Raw genomic sequence first — 19,432 nt, forward strand, 5'->3', positions numbered from 1 at the left:
CGCTCTACATTTTATTTAAGTGGGCCGCTCCTCACCTTCAACACAGCACTGATTGCCTCAGGAGCTCTTTGAATGCATCCGATGGGCTCTAGGACCGCTCCTCCGTCCTATCTCCCACGTGGCTCTGCCCCTCCCACTCCTCTCACGCTGCTGCTGCTGCCGTGCTGTGTGAGTGTCCCTGCAGCCCATCTATGGAGTACTCTGTGCTGTAAGTAAGGCCCCGCAATGGGGAGGGGGGTACTGAGGGCTGTCCACCTTTCATTGTCATTATATTTAGGATTGTTTAGTCTTCTTGGGCTGGTCTTATCCTACCCCATAATAAAATGGTTTATGCTGGCTTAATTAACATCTATTTCTGTCTTTTTATTACAGAATAAATGAGGTATAGGATGCTGTGAAATATCAGGAAAGGTTTATGCAAAAAACGAAGGAAGGACAGATCTTTAGGAATGGCAGCTATTATTGTTTGTGCCCTGGTGAACATTGCTTGCTTATATGTGATTCAGTGTGCTGCTCATTAATATAAAGAAAATAACACCCTAATCCTTACTAATTCCTTTCTATACATCTTCAACTGTGATGCTTGGGGTGGGGACTGAATGGATGAACCTGAGGGACAGGTGTATTTCTCCTGCAAATGTTATATGAAGGGAGTGTGACTGTGGGATAACAGGTATAGTAGGGAGAGATGGTGCCTATAGTAACAGTGGGATAATAGTCTCTGGGAAGGGACTGTGGCTGTGGGATAGCAGGTATAGTAGGGAGAGGTGGTGCCTAAAGTAACAGTGGGATAATAGTCTCTGGGAAGGGAGTGTGACTGTGGGATAGCAGGTATAGTAGGGAGAGATGGTGCCTATAGTAACCCTATACCCTACTGTAAATGATAAGGATATTAAAAGTCACTGAGGGGTTGTTCTGTGACCATATAAAGGCACAAGGCTGCAGGCTGAGTTATACAGGGAACTCTGAGTATCACTCATGTATTATAAGGAATAATGTACCCCCTACTGTAAATGATAAGGATATTAGAAATCACTGAGGGGTTGTTCTGTGACCATATAAAGGCACAAGGCTGCAGGCTGAGTTATACAGGGAACTCTGAGTATCACTCATGTATTATAAGGAATAATGTACCCCCTACTGTAAATGATAAGGATATTAGAAATCACTGAGGGGTTGTTCTGTGACCATATAAAGGCACAAGGCTGCAGGCTGAGTTATACAGGGAACTCTGAGTATCACTCATGTATTATAAGGAATAATGTACCCCTACTGTAAATGATAAGGATATTAGAAATCACTGAGGGGTTGTTCTGTGACCATATAAAGGCACAATGCTGCAGGCTGAGTTATACAGGGAACTCTGAGTATCACTCATGTATTATAAGGGATAATGTACCCCCTACTGTAAATGATAAGGATATTAGAAGTCGCTGAGGGGTTCTGTGACCATATAAAGGCACAAGGCTGCAGAATCTTTAACATATTTTTACATGAATTACACTTAAGAAAGAAAGGCAGCTCATTTTGCACATACTTTTTTGCAGTTTTACCCCAATATATGAGTGGATGTGTACAAGATCATCACATGTTTACATGTGGGCTGCTTTGATTTTTTTTTGCCCGGGCTGCTTTTTACCCCCAGTCCGGCCCTGTATGTTACTATGTATGCTTAAAAGATGGGATAACCGGTATCTCAAGGAGAAACTGCATACAGTCAAGTCAAAGTCAAAGTAAACTTTATTGTCATCTCAGCAGTATACGAATTCACAGTGAGACGAGACAACGTGGCTCCAGCTAGTACATATCACAAAAAGGCACTTAAAATACATAATAAATATGTAAACATGAAATGTGCAATATATTGGCAGAAATATACATGTGTAAACCTTTAGAATTGTGCAAATAAATTAACAGTTCACAAAGTTAAGTTCACAGTTCAGGTGTGTCTGGAATGTAGTTGGAGGGCAGTTAGTGAGTTGAGGATTCTGAAAGCTTGCGGAAAAAAGCTTTTGCGCATCCTGGTTGTTCGGGCTTTAATGCTGCAAAAGTGTCTGCCGGATGGGAGTGAGGGGTGTGTGGAGTCCAGTGCAATGCAGGAGGCCTTTGCACAGCGCTTGTGAAAGAGGTCCTGCAGTGATGGAAGAGCTGCTCCAATGATGTTGCCAGCTGCTCTTGACAGTCCACTGTAGACTTTTCCGGTCAGCAGAGCTGGCTCTACTGTACCAGATGGAGATGCAGCTTGACACCATGCTTCTCTTACTTCAAGAAGATATAACTTAATTCACACTTCTGCAGTAGCCAAAGATCATGTCACATTACACTGTGTCAGTATCAGATTACTATGGGATCTGTATGAGAACAAACACATTAATACATATCTTAAAGGACCAGTTACATCATAATTTATTTTTTTAAAAATTCCTTAGTATACAATGAAAAAAAACCACCAAGACAAATAAAACTTTAAAATCCCAAAGCCTTTATTAAGAATTAACTTACTGAAACTCCGCTTCCCCTCCTCATCAGAAAAGGCGACAAAAGGCGATGATCCATCCTGCAGTGCTTGATTTCTCCTCCCTGGCTATTCTACTGACAGAATGTGAAGGAGCGTGGGCTGGGAAGAGGAACAAGGGACACTAAGCAGCAGTAGCACAGGAGGCGGAGTGAGTGGCACCGATTCGGCCTCGGCTCCCCCTGCAGGCTGCAGCTGGAGCCGCCGCTAGCCATCTCTCCCGGGGAAGAAGCTCATGCCTTGGCCAGTGGGAGCTCTATCCCGGGGGCTTCCCAGCCGCATCATCCCATGGAGAGTCACGGGCGCTGCCCGAGCACAGTGTTTCCTTCTGTTTGATAGCGGAAGAGTATGGCAGTGTGACAGTGAGCGGCATGGCATTGATTCTGGGAGACTTCGAGCAGCAGCTGCAGGGTAAGTTCGGCCAAGGGCATGCTCCGGGGAAGGGAGCACAGACTGGGGAAGTACAGAGCGAGCGCACAAGGCTCACGGCTACTACTCAGAGGATCTATTTTCAATCAGAATGTTACCCAATTGCAGGCTACACCGGGCACTGCCATCAGCACCAGCCTTGCCTTGTGTAACTTACTTACAGCTGGGCTCACTCCAGGAAAAGGGAGCAACAGGGAACTGAGCGCACAGCACCTTCCCCATTCTGCTGCCCAGGCCCGGACTGGCAATCTGTGGGTTCTGGCAAATGCCAGAGGGGCTGCTGTATGGTTCCATAGAAAGTTACCATAGAGTGGGCTGGTTGGGGGATGTTTGGGCTGGTAGGGGGCTGTTTAGGCCTCTGCATACTTGGAATGGCAGGGCCTATTTTGACTCCCAGTCTAGGCCTGCTGCTGCCCCACAGCCAAGTGTCGGGATCCCCGCACTTTCCCTGCCCGGACAGAGTGGAACAGCAGCACGTTATACTTTCCTCTCCCCCCTCTTCCCTGTCTATTCCTGGGATGATCTCGGCCATCTCCAGCCCCTGGCTCACCCAGCTCTCCCATTTTTGTGATCTTGCAGCTTTCATGACCAACAGCCTAAGCAACCTGAACACTTCAGGGGGCTACCACCTCTGCCCTTCCCCAGGGGACCTGTACAGCCAGCACGAACCACACTACAAACCCTGCTCTCCCCAGCCAGCACTTGTACAGTTTGGCCGTACCTGCCCAGAGCCTGAGAGCAGAGCCTCGTCCTCTAGTTGCGCCTCCTCCACCCCGGGGACAGGCAGCAGCAGGAGCAGCAAGGCCCCAGTGAAGGCCCCCGGGATAGCGCTCCCACTGGCCAAGACGTGAGCTTCTTCCCTGGGAGAAATGGCTAGTGGAGGCTCCAGATGCAGTCTGCGGGGGGAGCCGAGGCCGAACCGTGCTGCTAACTCCTCCTCTTGCGCTTCTGCTGCTGCTTAGTGTCCCTTGTTCCACTTCCCAGCCCATGCTCCTTCACATGCTGTCAGTAGAATAGCCAGGGAGGAGAAATCGAGTGCAGCAAAATGGATCATCTCCCTGTCGCCTTTTCTGAAGAGGAGGGGAAGCAGAGTTTCCATAAGTTATTTCTTAAAAAAATAAACATTTAATTCGTCTTGCTGTTTTTTTTCCGTTGTATATTGACGAATTTAAAAATCTGGTCCTTTAACATGCTGGCTAAAATGTAAGGGCTGAAAAGCACCACCCCATGTGACATGAGTCAATGGGACTTTACTTCAGGGGAGGAGGGTGACATTTGTTATTGAGGAAGCTACCAATAAATAATATGGTAGAGTTTATAACTGTATGGTAGTTGGACTCTTTTTGGGGCTAAACCTCCATAAACTTTTATTATTCAAAACTTGACATAATTTAGAATTAGTTGAAGCTATGAAGGGCTAGTGGTTATCAGACTGAAAGATCAATAGGACACAATGAATGTGTCTTCTGAGTCTGTAAAATAACACCAAGTGAATTAGATTAAAGTTTGCATTCGATAATTTCAGCCCAAGGGGCAGAATTTCAGATGAATATGGACAGTGTGAAATCCTACCTTTGTTTGCTGATAACTTCACCCATCTTGAGGAATTATGTAAGAATTAGGATGAGTTTCTGCATCATGGGATAGTATCAGTAATGTTAATGTTATTAACATAACCTAATTAGTGCCAGTGATAGGACCAGTTATGTACAGTTAAAAACCAGCATTGTCAAAGGAGGACTCAAATAGCTATAAACATGTATCCTCCATATAGTGGGTATTTACAATACAGTATTGTTTTGCAAAAGGTTAGTATTTATTTATTAAAGTTTGTGAGATATAAAAGGTTTATTAGGATACTTCCTCAACCTAACCTTTATTTACATTGCAAATAATATCATTGTGATTGGCAATTCTGTACTGGGACTCCTGCTAAAATCAGCTACTTAAAGGGCATGTAAATGCAAAAAAATAAAATCCCATTTTTACTTTCTTTAATGCAAAAGAAACCTATCTCCAATATACTTTAATTAAAAAATGTATACCATTTTATAAGAAACCTGACTGTATGCAGTGAAATTCTCCCTTCATTTACTGCTGTGGATAGGAATTGTCAGATGGTCCCGTAAATGCTGCAGGGAAACAATCATACTTATGAACAGCAGGGGGAGTTTGTTTGTTTCCCCGTAGAGCAGTTGGCGAATGTGTAGAGTTTTGTATTGGATTTTATATTTGCCAGCTGCGGGGGCAGAGATCATGGAGCCAGATTTAAACAGATAAACTGGGATTCTATTTGGAGGATTATTTTGCTGCAGCAACTGGTTCTGCAGAATTGGAGACAGTTTGTATTAAACAATACAAAAACTATAAAATACACATTAGATTACATGACAAAAAAGGACCTAGTGCAGTCTGCCTATTCTGATAATTAATCAGTCTTGCTGTATCGGCTTCCCTAAACAGCCCAGACCACACTAAGCATGTGCACAGTCTTGGTCTTGCAAAGATGTTTAACAAAGTTACAAGATGGTGTCCCCCTGTGGCCAACTTTGAAAGCATAAATCATTTGTTATATTAGGCTTGTGGTGCAGTAAGTTTATTTCTAGCCTTATTCTATTTTAGACTTTATTTCCCATTTAAGCTATAGATACCAGTCCTCATAGTTTCCAGTGATTTAAGTGGCTACAGATTGTTGTATCTTGCAATTGTGTCATTGGCTGCAATGACTGGAGAGTTAAGCGTCAAAAATCTTCAAAGTCAGATTTATGAACTTCAGGTAACAATTACTTACAGAAGCAGATCTATCTACCTATATAGGTAAGTTTTATTATTCTAAACACTAAACTATAGGTAACTTTTAGGGGGTTATTTATCAAAATATTTTAGACTTTTTAAATTAAAAAAGTCTGACCAAGCTAGAATACACGATGTGACTTTATTTATTATTTAAAAAGCACAATTTAATCAGATCAGGGACAAACTCGATAAAATTGTGTGAAAACCAATTTTTTTTCCCAAATTGTAAGATTTTTTCGAATTTTTGCCCAAAAAGGCAGAAATAATCAGATTTTTGGCCTAATTCCAGTGCAGACCACAGAAACTTCCAAATAGGATAGGGACCTCTCACATTGACTTATATACAAACTCTGCAGGTCTGAGATGCTTGATTTTCGGATTCAGACTTTTTCCATTCTTGAGGTATAATAAATTCAAGGTTTTTTTCCCACTAAAAATTCTCATTTTATAGTAAAAAAAAAAAACGAAATTTTTTGAGTTTTTGGCATTCGGACTTTAAAGGAAAACTATACCCCCCAAATGTAGGTCTCTATAAAAAGATATTGCAAAAAACAGCTCATATGTAAAATCCTGCTTCATGTAAATAAACCATTTTCTTAATAATATACTTTTCTAGTAGCATGTGCCATTGGGTAATCATAAATAGAAAATTGCCATTTAAAAAAATAAGGGCCGCCCCCTGGGATCGTAGGATTCACTGTACTCACAAATATACCAACAAACCATACGTTAGGTCACATGAGCCAATTAACAGACAGAGTTGTGTGTTTTGCTTCCACACTTCTTCCTGTTACAGTTAGAGTTGAAGTATTTCTGGTCAGGTGATCTCTGAGGCAGCACACAGACCATCACGAAATGGTGGCTCAAGGCAAGAGATGTAAAAGGGAAATATTTACTTAAATATATATTCCAGTTTGGTAAGATTCTTTAATATGTCATTTAAATTGATATAAACTGTTGCTTAAGTGTTAATTTTGGGGGTATAGTTTTCCTTTAATAAATAACTCCCTAAATGTACATTGATATTTTTAAGAGTAGTTTTTTAGTGTCAGTATCACTTTAAGGAGAGGAAAAGCCAGTAAAAGAGAAAAGGGGATGGGGAGGAGTCATTATTACGTGCATGATATAATTTTTGGTCATTAACTTGTTGTTCCTTTAAAGTGGCATATGTTTAGATATCCAATAACTCCACATATTTTCATATTTTTAGGAGCAACCTCTCTGGTAATAATGTATGTAATTTGGTTTAGGAAAATATTACCCCCCTATTATCATCATAGTGAATGAGAACAATATGGTACAAAGTTTTCAATCTGGGGTTTTAGTCACAAATTATAAAGGAATTGCTAATCCACAATACCCATTTGTCAAGGAGTGATTACCAAAACCAACACACAATATTGCATGAGAAAAAAAGCATGAGACCACTATTGAATGGTGAATCTGAAACAGATTTATCAATGCTTTATTATTTTCTTTCTTATATTTTTATGCCAGTTACATGTAACTGCTGCCATCATTATTTTCCATTAACAGAGTGATAGCTTTCATTGTGAGAGATTTTATAAAAGACTTTTGAAATCGTTGTCCTTTTTAAAAGTGGAGATACCACTGTGGTCAGTCCAAACAGCTTTCTTGACTTCATCGTTATCTTCATCTTTATCATCACATCCTTCAGAAACATGTAAAAGGAGATTCAGAGATTTAATATTTATACAGAAAATGAGACAGAAAACTGGCTGTGTTTAAACATTTTTAAAATATTAGTTTTCAGAACATTTTCAGTGTATAATTGTTATCCCAAGCATGTAAAACTTTACATAGTTAACAGAAATACTAAAAAATGGAATAATACAGGGAAAAGCTAACACAGAGTAGCAGGAAATAAAGACATGCAACCTTCCTCTCATGGTGAGTTGTAAATATTTCTTGAATCATCATCATCACCATACACATTTTCAAACTGCTTTGGTGTTTTTGCCTTGCCTTTCTAGCACAATCACTGGAAGCTGGGGAGCTGGAAAACTCAACAGGATATCACAGTGGATAGGGCAAAGTTCTAAGTAAGTAAGTTCTATAGCTACTGTCAAAATAACTTTCTGGGTCTCCACTACTAATGAGGGACTTATTTAGTTCTCTTATTTTCAAAATTTTTTGATGAGAGCTCAGTCTTAATTTCATAACATGCAAGTAGTTTATTTGTACATACTGTATGGGCATTAATAAATTAACTCTCTAGTAAAATCCGACATCCCTTTTGAATGTGACAAGACATGGGGGCAAATTCACTAAAGAACGATTTTTGCCTTGGAAGGCTCTGCCACACTTTGCGCAACTTCGTCAGTCTCAAATTCGCTACCACTTCACTAATTCACTAAAATGTGAAGTTGCACTAGCGTGAATTTGTCAGTAGGAGCATTTCATAGTGAACTTTTGCTAATGTTCATTTCTTCCTAGCGAAACTTTGTTAAAACACTTATGCTTAGGTCAGTTTGAATAAGGTGGGTACATAGAGGTCATATATATGTCTTTATTAGTGATGTTGGTGTAAATGCTTGAAATGCCCTCTTATTATTAAAAATATCCAAGGAAACTAAATAAAGACAAAATAGATTCTCTAATATCCTAAATATGAGCCCACCCTAAAACAAATGTGGCATGCCCCTCAAATGGTTAATAAAAAAACTACATTTTTTAACTGTTACAACTTTTAAATACAATCCCTCTTTGAAACATAAAAAAAACAAGTTTTTTTTTTACAGGATATGATGTCACTGACATAAGATTGAGGAGGATGTAGCAGTTCATCTGATCAGATCAGTTTGCCAGGTTTAAGCTGGTGAAGGAAACTCTGGAGAAAGGGGTAAACTGGTTAGAGGTGTGGAAGACTTAAATTATGAGGGTAGACTGTCAAGGTTGGGGTTGTTTTCTCTGGAAAAAAGGTGCTTGCGAGGGGACATGATTACATTTTACAAGCACATAATAGACAAATAGCAGGGGACCTTTTTACCCATAAAGAGGATCACCGTTCCAGAAGCCACCCCTTCAGACTAGAAGAAAAGAACTTTCATTTGAAGCAACATAGGGGTTCTTCACAGTCAGGATAGTGAGCTTGTTTAATGCACTTCCAGGTGATGTTGTGATGGCTGATTCAGTTAATGCCTTTAAAAATGGCTTGGTACTTTTTGGACAGACAGAATATCAAAAGCTATTGTGATACTAAACTCTATAGTTAGTATAGTTATGGGTATATATACTTTGTGTGAAAGTAGGGAGGGGTGTGTACATGGATGCTGGGTTTTCATTTGGAGGGGTTGGAGTTGATGGACTTTGTCTTTTTTCAACCCGATTTAAAAAACAGTGCTAACATAACCCATTTATGTGGATATTTCCTGAGAGAAGCAGTTATAATAAATTGAAAACTGTGCTGACAGGGTTTTCTGCACAAAAGTATCAGTAGCAAATGTATGCTGAATATGGAGGTTTAGGGATTTATTCCAGGTAAATTTAAACAAAACATTATCCAAAGTAACAACTGCCTGTGATCACTTTTAAATAATAAACTTGTAGTGTTTCAGGTACATTTAGCCACATTTGAAAGACAGAGTTTACAACAACAAACTATTATGTAATTTTCACTGCAACAGAAGCTTATATAGAATGGTTACTTATGAATTAAATTATTTAGTAATATTTTTCCTGAAAGTAAATAGTCAGTACTTTATATGAAAGCATATTACATTAGTCAAAATAGTCCCATATAAATACCCCTATAACAGGAATTCTAAACATACAGTATGGGTCAGGGCCCAAAGATCCACATGCTGGTTAGGTTGGATTACACTGAATTACAGTGAGATTTGCTCCTTCAATAGAAAACATTGAAGGATTATCTGTAGCAAAGAAACAGATGATTGGATACTCGACTCGACTGATTGGATACTGGCTTTGCATCAAATCTTAAACTAGGGGAGATTGTGGATGCACACCTAAGGCCAATTTCAAAAAGTTTAAAGCCCTGTCTAAATGATTCAAGTAAATATGCAAGTGCATGTAATTTTGAAACAGGGTTTTTTTGTTACAAAGTTATGATCATAATATTGATAAGCCACCATATCACGTCAAGGTAAAACCCCACATGGTGGTCCCTAACTTATTTATCTTTAGTCATAGTAAAAAAGGAACATTACCTCTCTGTGTAGTAACAATTCTTTATGTAAACATCTCCAGTGCTTTGGTTTCAAACTCTGTGCTAAATCCTCCCCCGCCAACTGCTAAGCGGCTTTTAAGAGGGAGAGACTGCCTTAACCAACGCCCATTTTAGAAAAGTAGAAGTCAGGTGTTGTAATTAAAAACAAAGTAGAGTGATATGTGCAGTTGCACAATAGTGTGTATACATGTGTAAATGAAATGTGAAGGTGTGTATGGTAGTGGTAAGGGAAAGTGTATGTGTATTTGGGAGTATGTATGAAAGTAAGCATAGAATGAAAGGGTGTAAAAGAGAAATAAATGAATGACACAATAAGTGTGTGTGTACATAGAGAAGTGTCTAATGGGACGTTGGTTTTTTAACGGCTAGATCCTCCCATGCTGCTAGCATCTATGGCTTTAAAGGGAGACAGATTGCACAAACCAAGGCACCACAAGTGAGGGGGACCACCAAAAGTAAAAAGGGGCGGGTATGAGGGTGCAATAACCACATGAGCTTAGCCAAAGCTCCTGGCAAATACAAAACTAGGGGAGATTGTGGATGCACACCTAAGGCCAATTTCAAAAAGTTTAAAGCCCTGTCTAAATGATTAAAGTAAATATGCAAGTGCATGTAATTTTGAAACAGGGTTTTTTTGTTACAAAGTTATGATCATAATATTGATAAGCCACCATACCACGTCAAGGTAAAACCCCACATGGTGGTCCCTAACTTATTTATCTTTAGTCATAGTAAAAAAGGAACATTACCTCTCTGTTTAGTAACAATTCTTTATGTAAACATCTCCAGTGCTTTGGTTTCAAACTCTGTGCTAAATCCTCCCCCGCCAAATGCTAAGCGGCTTTTAAGAGGGAGAGACTGCCTTAACCAATGCCCATTTTAGAAAAGTAGAAGTCAGGTGTTGTATTGTTACTACACAGAGAGGTAATGTTCCTTTTTTACTATGACTAAAGATATGAATTTGCCTCAGTGGGTGAAAAAATCCTTCCTGACTCCAAAATGGCAATAGGACTAGTCCCTGGATCAACTTGAACTATGGACACAAGTTGGACACAGTTTTGATCTACACTCCCAACAACCATTATTGATTGCGATGGAAATAATAATTCAGAATTATGAATATGGCCAACTTTATTCCTGAGCATGGCTATGATACCATTAAAGTTGTGTTTAAAAAGATAATTTATTGTTGTACACAAAAGCTGAATAAAGTTTACCAGTAAAAATGCAGATTCTGGCTCTGATTGCACACAACCCAGACCTACAGCTTGACAATTTAATCAATTGAAGTTGTTGTCAGCAGAAAATTGTTGGTACTATAATTTAAATGACACATTTTGTATCAAGAGATTCAAAAATGATTCCAGCATGTGCACCTCTGCACAATTAAGCTGGAAATTGTTAGCGTATAGTGCCCCTTTATTTTGCACTTGGGCTTCACATATAGCTAAGAAGTAAACAAAAATAAAAGATATTGGGAATATTTTTACCAAAAAGCTTTGAAAAACCACTGCAGAGTTTCCAGTCATATTTTCAGCATTTATACAATATAGTCTAACTGTGGTATTGCAAAAGACAAAAATTAGTATGAGCTGTTCATTTTTGTTGCTGTACCACCAGAGTTTTCTATATGGTACCAGTGAAATCAAGCCTGGTTTCCTTTATTTCTTTTATGTCAGTATGCAAAATGTGTGAATATAATTTACAAGAATTAGGCTGCTATAAAAGAACACATATACAAGCTGTAGATATATCCCATTGACATTCAAATCTGTTTAATGTCTTTCTGCACAGAATTACCAAGCAACCATTTCTTGCTGAAACGATTTTCAGAAAGTTTCTGGAAATTTGCCCAAGAGTCCCAATTTATTGCACAGAATCTCAGAATATTATTGAAATAAACAAAACCATTCTCCAAAATGAATGGCACATACCAGATATACGCGTGGCTTACAAGTACCCCAGCGTAGTGGTGCATATATAGTTCTCATGTTTCAGTGCTTTATAATCAATGTAAAGTTTACAAAATCAGAGGGTCCCACAGTGCTAACATAACCCATTTATGTGGATATTTCCTGAGAGAAGCAGTTATAATAAATTGAAAACTGTGCTGACAGGGTTTTCTGCACAAAAGTATCAGTAGCAAATCTTTGCTGAATATGGAGGTTTAGGGATTTATTCCAGGTAAATTAAACAAAACATTATCCAAAGTTACAACTGCCTGTTATCACTTTTAGCCACATATGAAAGACAGAGTTTACAACAACAAACTATTATGTAATTTTTACTGCAACAGAAGCTTATATAGAATGGCTACTTATAAATTAAATTATTTAGTAATATTTTTGCTGAAAGTAAACAGTCAGTAATTTATATGAAAGCATATTACATTAGTAAAAATAGTCCCATATAAATACCCCTATAACAGGAATTCTAAACATACAGTATGGGTCAGGGCCCAAAAATCCACATGCTGGTTAGGTTGGATTACACTGATCTCCCTGAATACAGTGAGATTTCCTCCTTCAGTAGAAAACATTCATTAACACAGGGTAAATACACTCTTTTTGGGTTGCAAAACTAGTTATCTGACTTATTTTGGGTCCCCTTTAATATTACACATGTTGAATTAATTATTATCTGTAGCAAAGAAACAGATGATTGGATACTCTACTCGACTGATTGGATACTGGCTTTGCATCCAATCTTTACTTCAAAGCAAACTAGTTCAGAAAGTGGCATACAAAAAGTAGCTAAAACATAACCTTTAATAATGTTACCAATAAAAGCACACCACTATAGACATACTCACTCCCCAACCATATTGCTAGCAGTGCCGGACAATGTCCTTAAAAAACAACAAGTTTAAAAACCGCAACAGGTGTATACATGGTGTCGCAAAAGAGATACAGCTCAAAAAAGAAATAATTAAAGCCCCAATGGCTCAGTATATACAGACGCCCACTCCCTCCCTTCCATTTGCCCCCCCTCCTGTTCATGCTCCTGCATGTCTACATGGGGACTGAGTGGGAGCTATTCACATCACTGTCCACCTATGCCACTCTATGCATTTCACGACTACATCGGCTTCATCAGGGGCATAACTAGTTCTGCATAATTTAGTATCATTTGCAAAAATAGAAACAGTACTTTCAATGCCCACCTCCAGGTCATTAATAAAAATTTGAAAAGCAAAGGACTTAGTACAGAGCCCTGCTGTACTCCACTAACAACACTGGTCCAATTAGAAAATGTTCCATTTACCACCACTCTTTGTAGTCTATGTTTTAGCCATTTCTCTATCCAGGTACAAATACTATTCCCAGGCCAATGTTCCTTAATTTGGTACACCAAGGCCCAGTAAAGCCATTGCCCTAAAGAGACAGCACCTTTAGTGATTAAGTCGGGACCAGGGAATCCCTTGAACAAGGTTAGCTAGAAATAGGTTATATGTGTTATAGACTCTCTAGGAGAGTAAGATAGAGAGCTCAGATAGCAAGAGCAGCTTTGTGCTCCATCAAGGATCTGTAGCAGGGAGTAGCTTCCCAAGGCTCCTAGATTGCCTTTAGTGAAGGGACCACAGTGGATAGGGTGTCAGGCTAGACTCCTTCTCCCTGACCACTCCACTGGGTGGGATCTGGACCACTTTGAGGTATATCTGCCTGAAGGAATTGATGTACTGCTTGACTACAATGCCTTATGGGAATCACATTCCTCAGCTGTGTCATCCAACCTGTTCTAACATGTGATGTTACATCTGCCTATACCTCATCATATGTAAGTAAACCTGTGGTTATTTGTCTTGAATAAATAATCTACCCATATTTTGTTTCACCATAATAACTTCCTGGCGTCCATCTTTTCCTATTTATTACTGCACAGTAGACTGAGAGTTGTAGTTCTACTATCTCCTTCCTGAAATCTTCCACTTAGCAAAGGCCCTGACCTAAAGTGTTTGAGTCACATGTAACCCATGCTCCTATCACTAGCTGGACATTAACCCCTTTTTGGTCTGTATAGCCCAAGTTAGCGTTACAGTATTATGACTTGCTGAAGTCCAGTATCTTATCCTTTATTAACCCTTCAAAAAGCTTTCCTACCACAGAGGTCAGAGTAACTGGTCTATAGTTTTGAGGCTGAGAACGGGATGTTAATGTGGGAATACGCAAACAATTGGAACATCAGGAAGAAGAGAAAACCTACAGATCTATGGCTCCTCTTACTTCCTTTTGGCAGACTGAGATACATTTTCCATCAGCACTGATAATACTTGATCCATAAGGATCACAAGATTATTTGACTGAACAGTACTCTGACTGGCAATATATGCCCAGATGGTCGGCTAGTATGGTTGACATCAGCCTGTCTGACTAAATCTGGGCATATATGGCCATCTTAAGTTCAGGGGTGATCTCTTCCCATGGAGTGCATGTCTGAGTAACATCGAAGCTAAAAGATTTGCCTAAGTAGTTCTGAAGCCCTTTGACCAATCTGGTGAGGTATATTTACTATGTGACCGGTGGAGGACATGAATAATTATTACACTGAGCACTATTGTTAATGTTTACACTTGCAGCAATCACTGACACTTATAGATGTTTACTGTGGCATACTACACCATGTTGTTTTTATTTTTATGTGCTTCATTATAGTTGTTTGTTGTAAAAGATTCACCTGAGCTTGTGAAGAGTACATTGCAAATATTATTCCACAAGAATAGGAGAAGGGGAGATGCAAGGGGGTACCCTGTGCCTTGGATGCAAGCCTAAGTACTGAATTCATAATTCAGTGCATTTCATTTCACATGACTGGGGGCAGCTGGGAAATTGACAAAATGTCTAGCCCCATGTCAGATTTTAAAATTGAATATAAAGAAATCTGTTTGCTCTTTTGAGAAATGGATTTCAGTGCAGAATTCTGCTGGAGCAGCACTATTAACTGATGTGATTCATTTTGATAAAAAAAATTTTTCCCATGACAGTATCCCTTTAAATTGTAAGCTCTACTGAGGTGGTAACTGATGTGAATGATGATTCAAAGTTATGTTACTATGTTACTTCTTATTTTATGTCTTTGTCTATCAGAGCAACAGGGCCTGGAGGTTTTACATGCCAGATCTGTGCCTTTTAATCCACTGCTTGACTGCCTTATTGCACCTGACTAACTTTCTTGAGAAAGGGTAAATTTCCTTCTAAATTGCTTTGGATTTACTCCCAACCAATAACAAAAAGTAAAGGCAATTTCATATGTGATTTTGCTATCAGTGTAGCCATGCTAAAAACATTTACCACTGGTAAGCCTGGATTTTGTTTTTCAATTAATGGAACCTGCTACTTAAACTACAAATCCCAAAATGCCTTCAATAAATTATTTTGTGTATAACTGGGAAAAATGATAGCTACCTGAATGAATTTAAAGAGGTAAGTGAAATTAGAACAAAACCTGTACATTTGAATCATGCTTTACATACAATAAGGATACCAGAGTATATGAAATATTGGGCCTAGAAAATCCAATATGCAAATGCAATCACTGTAGCCTAGCAACTTGCATTCATTAAAGGTGTCCCTGATTTTGCAAATGATCTGTTAACCTCCATATTTCATTCTTTATGATATCTAATGTTTATGGCATGTCATGATAGTGTCAATTAAATGCTAGGGGGTGCGTCAACATAATCTTTTTTGCTAAATAGGTCTACATATTATATCATTTCTGTTGTGTCTGAGGGGGGTGGCCACATAAGAGGTTAAAAGTTGTAACAGCCAGCAACCATGCACACTGGTGGCATTCTTCATTGTGTCTGCCACAAATACCCAACAATAGCACACAAGCTAGGGAACACAAGTACTAACACATAATTTAGTAGTTGATTGCACTGACCCGCTGTTTTTCACACATGGGGGTATTTATCAAAAGTTGAATTTTGAATTTAAAGGGGTGGTTCACCTTTGCGATAACTTTAGTATGATGTAGAAAGTGATATACTGAGACAATTTGCAATTGGTTTTAATTTTTTATTATTTGTGTTTTTTGAGTTATTTAGCTTTTATTCAGCAGCTCTTCAATTTGCATTTTAAGCAATCTGGTTGCTAGGGTGCAAACTCCCCTAGCAACCATGCACTAATTTGAATAAGAAAATGGAATATGAATAGGAGAGGAGCTAAATAGAAAGATTGTGGAATATCAAGTAGCAATAGCAATACATTTGTAGCCTTACAGTGCATTTGCTTTTAAGAAGGGAGTCAGCGACACCCATTTGCTGCAAAGAGAAAGAAAAAAAAAGGCAAATAACTATAAAAAATAAATAATGAAAACCAATTGGAAAGTTGCTTAGCATTGGCCATTCTATAACATAGTAAAAGTTGCCTTAAAGGTGAACCACCCCTTTAAGTGAATTTTTTTTACTCTAATAAATTCGAATGTACTCACAACTCAAATGGGAGGTCATTTATGAAAAAATTCGATCAAATAGTCATGACCCAAAAACTTTAATCAAATTTGAACCGAATCCAAATTGTATTTTCCTCCGAAAAAAAACTTGAATGTCAGGAAGGCAATTAACATATTCAAATGCTGCAGCAGATCTCTGCCATTGAATTCTACATGAATATTGCAGGTTTTAGGTGGCAAATATTTGAATTAGAACTGTTTCCAGTCGAGGTGTGATAAATCTCACATTTAAATTTACAAAGTTGGTTTTTTGAAAATTCAAATTTACCATTCGAATAAATATGCCACATAGCATTAAAAAGATTCTATAAACATGATTTTTGTCCATGTGGCCTACAAGAAATTAATTGAAACACTGTTCCATTTGACATGCAGGTTGCAAAGTGGTCTTTCTTTGAACAATGGCCTTATGAACTGTTAAAAATCACCTCCAAAGAACCATATAACTAATCACCTCCAAAGAACTGAACAAATAATTTTAACCATACTATGATCAGGGGCGATCCTCCTCCCCCAGAAATTTGCTCTTAAAGTACCAGGAGCAGCATTTTTGCTGCCCCTGGTACCTAGTGGAGCGCTGCCGCCTGAGGCAACAGCCTCAACTCGCCTCATTGGCGGAGCACCCCTGACTATGATGCACAATAAACTATTGTCCATAGTGCAAGAGGAAGTAGCAGGGTTCTGTGCATGCCATGCTAACCCCATTGGTTACCACACTATTAACTAAACTTGCAGACAAGTTTGGTGCTGGTTTAACATCTGGCCACTGGTGACAACAGAAAAGAAGTGGTGCAGATTTGCACAATGTGAACCAGGTTCGGATGACGGTTCTTTCAGTAGGATTGTTCCATGTTTACAAGCAATTGCCCTCACAGAACTTAGAGCATCAACTGTTGTTTTAATGCTTTTCTCAATCTATGTAACCCCTTCCTATACACCCTTCAACACTGTGTTTGCCATAGAGGGGTGTTCAACAGAGCAAACTCATTCTTCTTCATATGTTTTTGAGACAGAAAGCACATTCTGCATGGACTCACTATATTTTCATAGGTTTGCTTGCTCTTCCTGTATTTTAACCCTTTAAAACCTTGTAAAAAAAGAGAGGTAAATCTAAAACCCAAAATGTGCCTCCCTATATAGCACAGCACAGCTGGAGAATAAGCCATTGGCTGGGTGAGTTCAATAGCATTTCGGCAAAAGTGAAACGTGCATTCCAATTGGTTCAGGCATAGAAACCAGGAATGCAGAGCAGTGAAGTAAAATTAATCTCAATTTCAGTAGGCTTTGATGACTTTGTTTCCAGTGGCACACAGTAATTATTGTGTTATTTTCTAGTATAATTTATCATTCTTTTCTTTGATGAGAACATAATGGTTCTCTGTATATTTTTTTTAAAACACCTTTTTATAGTGGTATGCATGGTTTCAGCTGAATAAAAACTAAAGGAGATGTTCAGGCTTTAGGACATATATCATAGATCCAATATAAACAATTAAACAGGCTTTGTTTTATTTATCTTTGTTGCCAACTGCTAACAAACACACAACATACTAAATGGTGTGCAGTGCAATGTAATATCTTGCAGTCAGAGAACTGCATACTTATAAAATAAAAAAACAAGCAATCATTTGTAACACTTGCAACTACAATAATGCAGCTTAGTGCAAAAGTACCTAGAGGAGGTAGTTCTGTACGCAAGTGTTTGTATGTATGTATTTTTGTGTTTCTGTGCTTATTGTTTGCTGAATAGAAAGAGAGGAAACACAGTCAAGAACACACACACAATGTTCTGGTAATTTCCTACTGAAACTTTCTTTCCCTGTCCTTTAAAGGGATACTGTCATGGGGAAAAAAAAAATTCAAAATGAATCAGTTAATAGTGCTGCACCAGCAGAATTCTGCACTGAATCCATTTCTCAAAAGAGCAAACAGATTTTTTTATATTCAATTTTGAAATCTGACATGGGGCTAGACATATTGTCAATTTCCCAGCTGCCCCAAGTCATGTGACTTGTGCTCTGATAAACTTCAATCACTCTTTACTGCTGTACTGCAAGTTGGAGTGATATCACCCCGCTCCCTTTTCTCCCCTAGCAGACAAACAAAAGAACAATGGGAAGGTTACCAGATAACAGCTCCCTAACACAAGATAACAGCTGCCTGGTAGATCTAAGAACAACACTCAATAGTAAAAACCCATGTCCCACTGAGACACATTCAGTAAGGGTAAGGCCAGACGAGGAGATTCGGGGAGATTTTGTCGCCTGGCGACTTATCGCCACGTCTATCTCCCCGAACTGCCTCAGCGTTTTTTCCCCATAGGCTAGAATGAAAAGTCGCCTGCGCTAATGCACACGCGGCGATGCGTTTTCAATAGTCGCCCAAAGTTGCCTCTGAATTGCCTATGGGGAAAAAACGCTGAGGCAGTTCGGGGAGATAGTCGCGCAAAAGATGTGGCGATAAGTCGCCAGGCGACAAAATCTCCCCGAATCTCCTCGTCTGGCCTTACCCTAAGGGCTAGGCCACACGGGAAGATTTCAGGGAGATTCGTCGCCTGGCGACTAATCGCCGCGTCTAATCTCCCTGAATGGCTTGCTGGTATCTTTAGCGCTAGCAGGTGCGAGATACCAGCAAGCCATTCAGGGAGATTAGTCGCCTCAAAGACGCGGCATTAGTTGCCAGGTGACCAATATCCCTGAATCTTCCCGTGTGGCCCTAGCCTTACATTGCGAAGGGAAAAACAGCAGCCTGCCAGAAAGCATTTCTCTCCTAAAGTGCAGGCACAAGTCACATGACTGGGGCAGCTGGGAAATTGACAAAATGTCTAGCTCCATGTCAGATTTCAAAATTGAATATAAAAAAATCTGTTTGCTCTTTTGAGAAATGGATTTCAGTGCAGAATTCTGCTGGAGTAGCACTATTAACTGATGCGTTTTGAAAAAAACATGTTTTCCGATGACAGGATCCCTTTAAATGACCCACGTTTATTTGTTTTTATTGATCTCATCAATGCAGAGAATCACTGAATA

General features: G+C 39.1%; 1 long non-coding RNA gene across 1 annotated transcript; it reads right to left on the reverse strand.

Moving 5' to 3' along the window:
- Positions 1–7,170: 7,170 nt before the first annotated feature.
- On the reverse strand, positions 7,171–9,992 carry LOC108701998. The gene is made up of 2 exons (XR_001933228.2): positions 9,931–9,992; positions 7,171–7,412 (listed from the first exon to the last, which is right to left on the reverse strand). It is a non-coding gene; the product is annotated as an uncharacterized LOC108701998 (long non-coding RNA).
- Between the last annotated feature and the right edge of the window lie 9,440 nt (positions 9,993–19,432).

Source organism: Xenopus laevis, chromosome 9_10L (genome assembly GCF_017654675.1).
Source record: "Xenopus laevis strain J_2021 chromosome 9_10L, Xenopus_laevis_v10.1, whole genome shotgun sequence".
Classification (NCBI taxonomy): Eukaryota; Metazoa; Chordata; class Amphibia; order Anura; family Pipidae; genus Xenopus; species Xenopus laevis.